Source organism: Palaemon carinicauda, unplaced genomic scaffold, assembly GCF_036898095.1.
Source record: "Palaemon carinicauda isolate YSFRI2023 unplaced genomic scaffold, ASM3689809v2 scaffold439, whole genome shotgun sequence".
Taxonomy (NCBI): Eukaryota; Metazoa; Arthropoda; class Malacostraca; order Decapoda; family Palaemonidae; genus Palaemon; species Palaemon carinicauda.
Window position 1 is genome coordinate 82,076 of NW_027171694.1, and position 6,571 is coordinate 88,646.

The 6,571-nt window shown below is 34.4% G+C and overlaps 1 long non-coding RNA gene across 1 annotated transcript in view; it reads left to right on the forward strand.

Annotated features, from left to right (window-relative positions):
- LOC137636906 (uncharacterized) overlaps window positions 1-3,700 on the forward strand; it is a 45,799-nt gene extending 42,099 nt beyond the window's left edge. The window contains exon 4 of the long non-coding RNA XR_011043285.1: window positions 2,124-3,700. This is a non-coding gene — a long non-coding RNA (uncharacterized lncRNA). The remainder of the gene's footprint in view (window positions 1-2,123) is intronic.
- The last annotated feature ends 2,871 nt before the right edge of the window (window positions 3,701-6,571 follow it).

Below are 6,571 nucleotides of genomic sequence, written 5' to 3' on the forward strand. Positions count from 1 at the left end.
GTGAGGGCGTTTTGAGATGCTAAATCAATAGAGAATATTTCATAGCTCTGAATCATAAGCTTAAGAGAATGATCTCCAAAAACACTTTTTTCCTTCTGGCTTTTAAAAACTATAAGACATTCCTACCACTCTTTGGAGGTGCAAGGCACTGGACCCTCGAGAGTGAAGGCACACACAGTGCGGAGTATCTGGGTCGGTTCGCCTCGCCAGTTTTGGTCTTCAGAACTTCCCCTTCAGGATAAATCTCCCATTAAAAATTGATGGTTTGTTACACACTTAAGTTGCAGAGCCCTCCTCACACACCTCGCAGGCACCTCGGCCAAAGGTCAAAGTTAAGGCTGAGCTGCCTCACCTTCCACCCAATGAGCGGCTATGTTTACCTCGTTAAAGTTTAACAGTTGCTCAGCTGCGCAGATTGTCATACTACTATTAAAAGTGTCGGGTTTTGTATGGTTAGGAAAAATACTAATTACCTTAAATTTGCAATCTTTAGCTGCTCATCACTTTTCATTTCTACTTGGTTGTCTGACGTTTAACTTGTAATACTGTATTACTAGATATTTTATTGCAAATTCCCTGATTTATATTTTTCGTTGACTTTTTGTTGTTGCTTTTGCATATACTGTATATCCTAATCTCACTGAAAGGCCACTATATTAAATCCCGTCTGTTGGTTTAGTATTCTCGTTTCCATTTAGATCATGCCCTCCATGCAGGGTCCTTTGCTGACGTGTCAATTTACAGGTTGGGACAATCTTGCAGATTTCAACATTAATTCTCTGTTGCCCTTTATACTAGGTACAGTAAGAATATTCTTTTGGAATTATAATGGCATAGCATTATTATTTTTGGTGCCACTCAGTCATGAAACTTGTTTTTAAAGTTTGCCTTAAAATGCACCCAGCACGATCCCACATGAAACTGGTGCCCTATTTCTCGCTACTGTCAAATCTTAAAAGAGTTCGCCTTGTTTCTCAATCTTCTGTCATTCAAGAGATTTATATAAAGTTTCCCTCAATTTTTAATCTTAATCTTAAGAGGGTATAGTGTAGAGAGAGGACCTTTCACCCTTTGCCTTACTCTTATTGGATTAGATTGTTCTGAAGGCTCTGCATAGCATCGCTATTTTCGGTCATCACAGTTTCTATGTTCTCTTTATTTCATCATGATCCCTTTCGGGTCTTTGTAAAGAGCCGTCCAGTTTCTGTTTTAGCCCAAGAGATGTATAGGGTTGCGTTTTCACACCACTGATGTCTATCCTGTGTCATTTTAAGCGGCTAGTCTCTGCCACCTCCTTGTGGCTAAAAATGTTGATAGACTTTGTAAACATGGAATGGGTTTTTTTTTTTACTGTGTGGGACCAGTTCCTTAATGTTTTTGGCTCCCAATTTCCAGTTTCCTTTTGAAATTGTCTGTCATTGAATCATTTTAATTGTTACCTTGGTCTAAAGTTGCAGAATTGTAGTACTTCAAACTTTTTTAAATGAAAAGTTTAGTAAAATACAAGAATTATTTAAACTTTTCAAGTTCTCTCCATAACAGTTACTTTATTTTTCTTTTCTGTAATTGTTTACCTGAGAAATTACTAGAAATATTATTGCATAGGTTTTCTTGAATTGTCATCTAATTTGCTGTACCTCTTGAGAAAGTAGTCATATTTGCTAAGTTCTACTGATTAATTAGTACAATTTGCAGAGTAATGTCAATATGTAATCTGTTTATGTACAGTAGTTATGATAGAGATGTTATGATTTAGAGATGTTCTACTTTCGTTTAGCTTATTCACAATCTTGCTTTGATAGAGAATCAATTCACATCCTTAAGACAAGTTTAGATTTTTAAAAGTTTACTTGAATCTTCGGTGCTTTTCAAGCGCAAACTGAAATTACCATTCAAATCTGAAGTTAGTGAATTAAAAAACGTCGTTTATATGTTTATTTTGATTATGTAATTTTTTTATGGGAAGTAGATATATATTTGTATTCAACATGCTAATGCCTAAAGAAATGATTAATTGAACAAATATAGTTTGGCAAAGCCTTCTTTTTTTTTTTTACATAAATTTATTTCCCAGCCACTACAAAGTTGACATATCTTTTATGGTATTTTATTTTGTATTTCAGATTTTAAAGTTAAATTTGATATCTGAAGCGGTCGCTACCTGGAATTATCAAAATAGAGATAATTGCAATACTTAACTTGGGAGGAGTCTCCCAAAAGTTCAGACATCTTCACAACACGGTAAAAAAGAGGCTACGAACACACAACGCGTGTGGATATCATGGTGTTAAGAATGGAATGATGGGAGGCGCGTGGGTGGGAGTGGTAATAGCGGGCAGTAGTCGGATGTAGAACGGCACCTCGTAGTAACGGGAGATGTTGAGGAAGGAGAAGACTAATTGGTGAGGGACCTCTGATAGGGGCTTTAACACGCTCCAGTTACTATACCGACACCCTATTAGGGTGAGCGTGCTGAGTATATTCCTGGCATTCCATGCAACTTTTTTTCTCTGGTATATTTAGCAGCATTTATACCTTAGAAATGGTGCTATAAGGAGCATTTCACAGAGCAACGCAGGTCCTTCGCCTAGAAATAGATTTTCCCTTTGTCAAAATCCCTGTCAATCAGAGAAGGAATTTATGGTAAAGGTTAAATGAAATTTAGTATAATGATCATGTTGTACGAACAATTGGGTATCATACGAATTTTCTTGTCATAGTGTTTATTAACTATGGAAACTCTATAAGTAGGTTAGGGAGTGTACATGTAAGAGAGAGTCTTCAAATGTCTTTGTTTTCACCAAATGCCTAACAGATATATTTATCCATCTTTATTGCCCCCTTTTCTTTGTCATATAAATATTTATGTAAAATTTCTTTAGACTAATTACGTTAGTCCACTTTTAGATGGTGCCAAATCTCTTGCCAAAGTCAGAACCAATTTCAATCAGGTTAAAATCCAGTAAAATATTTATTGTAAAATTTCTTTAGACTAATTATGTTTATCCACTTTTAAATGGTGCCAAATCTCTTGCCAAAGTCAGAACCAATCTCAATGAGGTTAAAATCCAGTAAAATATTTATTGTAAAATTTCTTTAGACTAATTATGTTTATCCACTTTTAGATGGTGCCAAATCTCTTGCCAAAGTCAGAACCAATTTCAATCAGGTTAAAATCCAGTAAAATATTTATTGTAAAATTTCTTTAGACTAATTATGTTTATCCACTTTTAAATGGTGCCAAATCTCTTGCCAAAGTCAGAACCAATTTCAATCAGGTTAAAATCCAGTAAAATATTTATTGTAAAATTTCTTTAGATTGATAGTTTCTTCAATTTTAAATATTGCCAAAGTCAAAAGAGATTTCTATCAAGATAAAATCCAGTGAAATATTTGTGTAAATGCTCTTAGACTAATTTTGTTTCTATTTTAATTGTCAAAACTTTTGTGTTAATAGATTTATACTTAACTTTTTTGGTCAAATATCTGACTCATGGTAATAACTGCATTGGTTAGAAGGTATCTTGGTTGGCATTTTAATTTCAAAGTGTTTACATTTCATTACAAGAATAATTTGTATCACTGTACACTATGTATCATGCATTTGAGTTATTAGACCACAAAATTTAGCAATTGTGGTCAAAGTTTTAGATGTAAAAGGATTTTTTTTTCACAGTTGACTGGAGAGAGAGCTAGTCGAAGTCCCGTGAATGTACTTATGAATCAAAAGGATTCTTATGGTCGTCTTTGTGAGTCATTGACTAGGATCTCTTGTCAATTGTGCAAAAACCATGATTTTACATCCAAAACTTTGACCACAATTGCTAAATTTGCTGGACTATTACCTCAAATGCATGATACATAAGTTAACAGTGATGCAAATTATTCTTGTAATGAAATGTAAAAACTTGGAAATAAAAATGCAAACTGAGATACCCTCTAACCAATGCAGTTATTACTGTAAGTCAGTTATTTAACCAATGAAATTAAGTTTAATCTATTAACACAGGAGTTTTGGCAATTAAAATAGAAATGCAAGATAGATATATATCATATTTATGTAAAATAGTACTATGTAAAAATGAACTTTAAAAATCTCCTATTTCTATGTATAAAAAAATTAAGGAAAACAATAAAGGAAAAATTTAGAAAAAGAAACTTTTATTTCCTATAAAAATGCAAAGGTAAATTATAACAAAATAAAAAAAAAATTTTTAATTTTTTTTTTCCAGACATATTAGTGTCCCCCCCCAAATGAGGGGCTGACCTCATAGAAGTCGCATTTGCTGGCTCTACCTGCTTCCCAGCATACCAGAGAACCTTATATAGAAGCCGAACAGTCCCGTAACGTCTCCTGTGACGAGTACGGTGACATTGTCTCATTCCTCCGAATGGAGAAGTTGAAATTGTATGGCAACTCCTTGTTTACTGGAAGCAGACTATCGCTGGGACATCTCCCAGTTGGTTAACATTTAAGGAAATGGGTATCATTTACAACAAATGATAATTTAAAAGTCCAGGAATATCATAACTTAAAACTGCTGCTGCGGACAATTTTTTATCTTGAGAGAATACTTAGAAGCAATTCTAAGTGTTTCAGTATACCACAGTACCAAAAATATCTCGGAACAGAGAATCTTAAGGAAAAATCTGATTTTTGTAACTCAATTATCAGTTTTTAAAGTTCCATTCAGTCTTGCTTTTCAAAATCATGACTTATCTGAAGTAACAAATGGAAGTAAGGTTTTTAATTCCTTGCAGTGATCTAAGAACATCTTTGACATTACAGTTTCATATACCATATGAAGAACTTTGCCAATCAAAGGGAATCCTGCTTAACTATACCTGGAGAGTGATGTTCTAAAAATCAGTACAGTACTTAGATAATGTTACCATGGACCTGATAGTTAACTCTTTATAAGACACTTCATAGGCAATTCAGTTTCGTTAACATATCCTAACCGTATAATATACAGCATAGCCTAGAATTTAAGTCCAGTTTACAAAACTAGAACCTTCAGAAAGCAGAAATATTAGCCGTAACTCTTCCACACATCTTTGAGAGCAACAATATTTTAATAACCAAAATATGTTAAACTGCTTAAAAGCAACATTTGTCAAAGTACAAATTAATCTTTAAACACAACATTTAATGTCTGGCAAATGTCTCTCTGGATTTAAGATTATCTGGATTATATCAAAGTGTTTCTCTACTACTTTTCAAGTGGATATATATCTTTAATTTGGTCCGAATAAGAACAATTTCAGGTGTTATCTTAATTAAACTCAAGTTGTTGGTAATGTAACATTTAAAACCCCCAAAGAAACTTTAATATTTAAACTTGTATCTTACGTTACAACTGACATTAAAGTATAAACTTATCAATGCCATCATTTATTAAATGAAAAGAAACAAAAGACTAAAAGACTAAAGTATCCCCATTTAAACCCGTGAACATGAACGAATTATCATTAGAGTTCAGACATTTATAGTTCACTTTAGCGTCTCGAGTCACCACTGAGGACAGGAGTCCTCATTTCAAGTACAGTCCAATATACCTGGATGAAAAAGCTTTATAGAAAGCAGCAAGACCAAATACACGACCAAGGTTAAAATTCGTGCGATGTTTCTCAAATGCAAAAAAAGACTCCGGAAAAGGGGATGACATCAAATGCAGGGTACTACCCCGACACCCCGGCTTCACCCCAGCCGGCTATGTGCCAGATCGGACTGACGTCGCATTCCCCTACACCGACGAGTTAGCACAGGCAGCGCACCCTTCGAGGGGGCACTGAAAGACATGGCATTGGTACTAAGGTAAACCCTAAATACCAAAATGCATCTGTCAGTACTTTCCTTGGAGGGTGACTGCCTGACCTTTACATTAAATCTAAATGTTTTTACATATTCAAGTTATTTCCTGCATATTCTGTAAACCAAAAGATAAAAATAAGGTTGAAATGTGCCCTTCTAAATTGTGGTCTCTTGAGCAAATGGCTGTCTCTAATAAATGTTTGGCCTTAATTTGTCTTATAACATGATTGCTGTCTTCATTTCAAGGGATTTCAATAACCTAGACTCTGTCAAAAGCAAACCCTGATGCACCATCAATTTTGAAAAACAGACTCAAGTTGCTCCAACAAACAAGAATCTTTCTGATTTGAGTAAACTGTTGGAAATGAGACCAATTTTTTTTCCAGACGTCACAATTAGATAAAATCCCAACAACCAAAAGAAAAAACCAACAGACTAATTGATGTGAAATAATATTGCCAGAATAATCAAGAACAGATTTCTTTTTAAGCTGTGCAACAAAAAGAGACATCCTCAGCAATTTCCTCTCAGGCAAACTAAAGGGAAAATATAGCTACTCTCATTTCCCCATTGGAGGCCATGTCATTCATACAAAGCAGATGACAAAGATGCTTAGGTTATAATACAAATATCTTTCTTAAATTGAGGTTAAATGTACTAGGCTAACCTGAGCTCATTCTGTGTCAACAAAACCTAAGAAAGGGTACTCAAACTGAAATTCCTGAAACGGTATCATACTGATGTGATACCTCACAG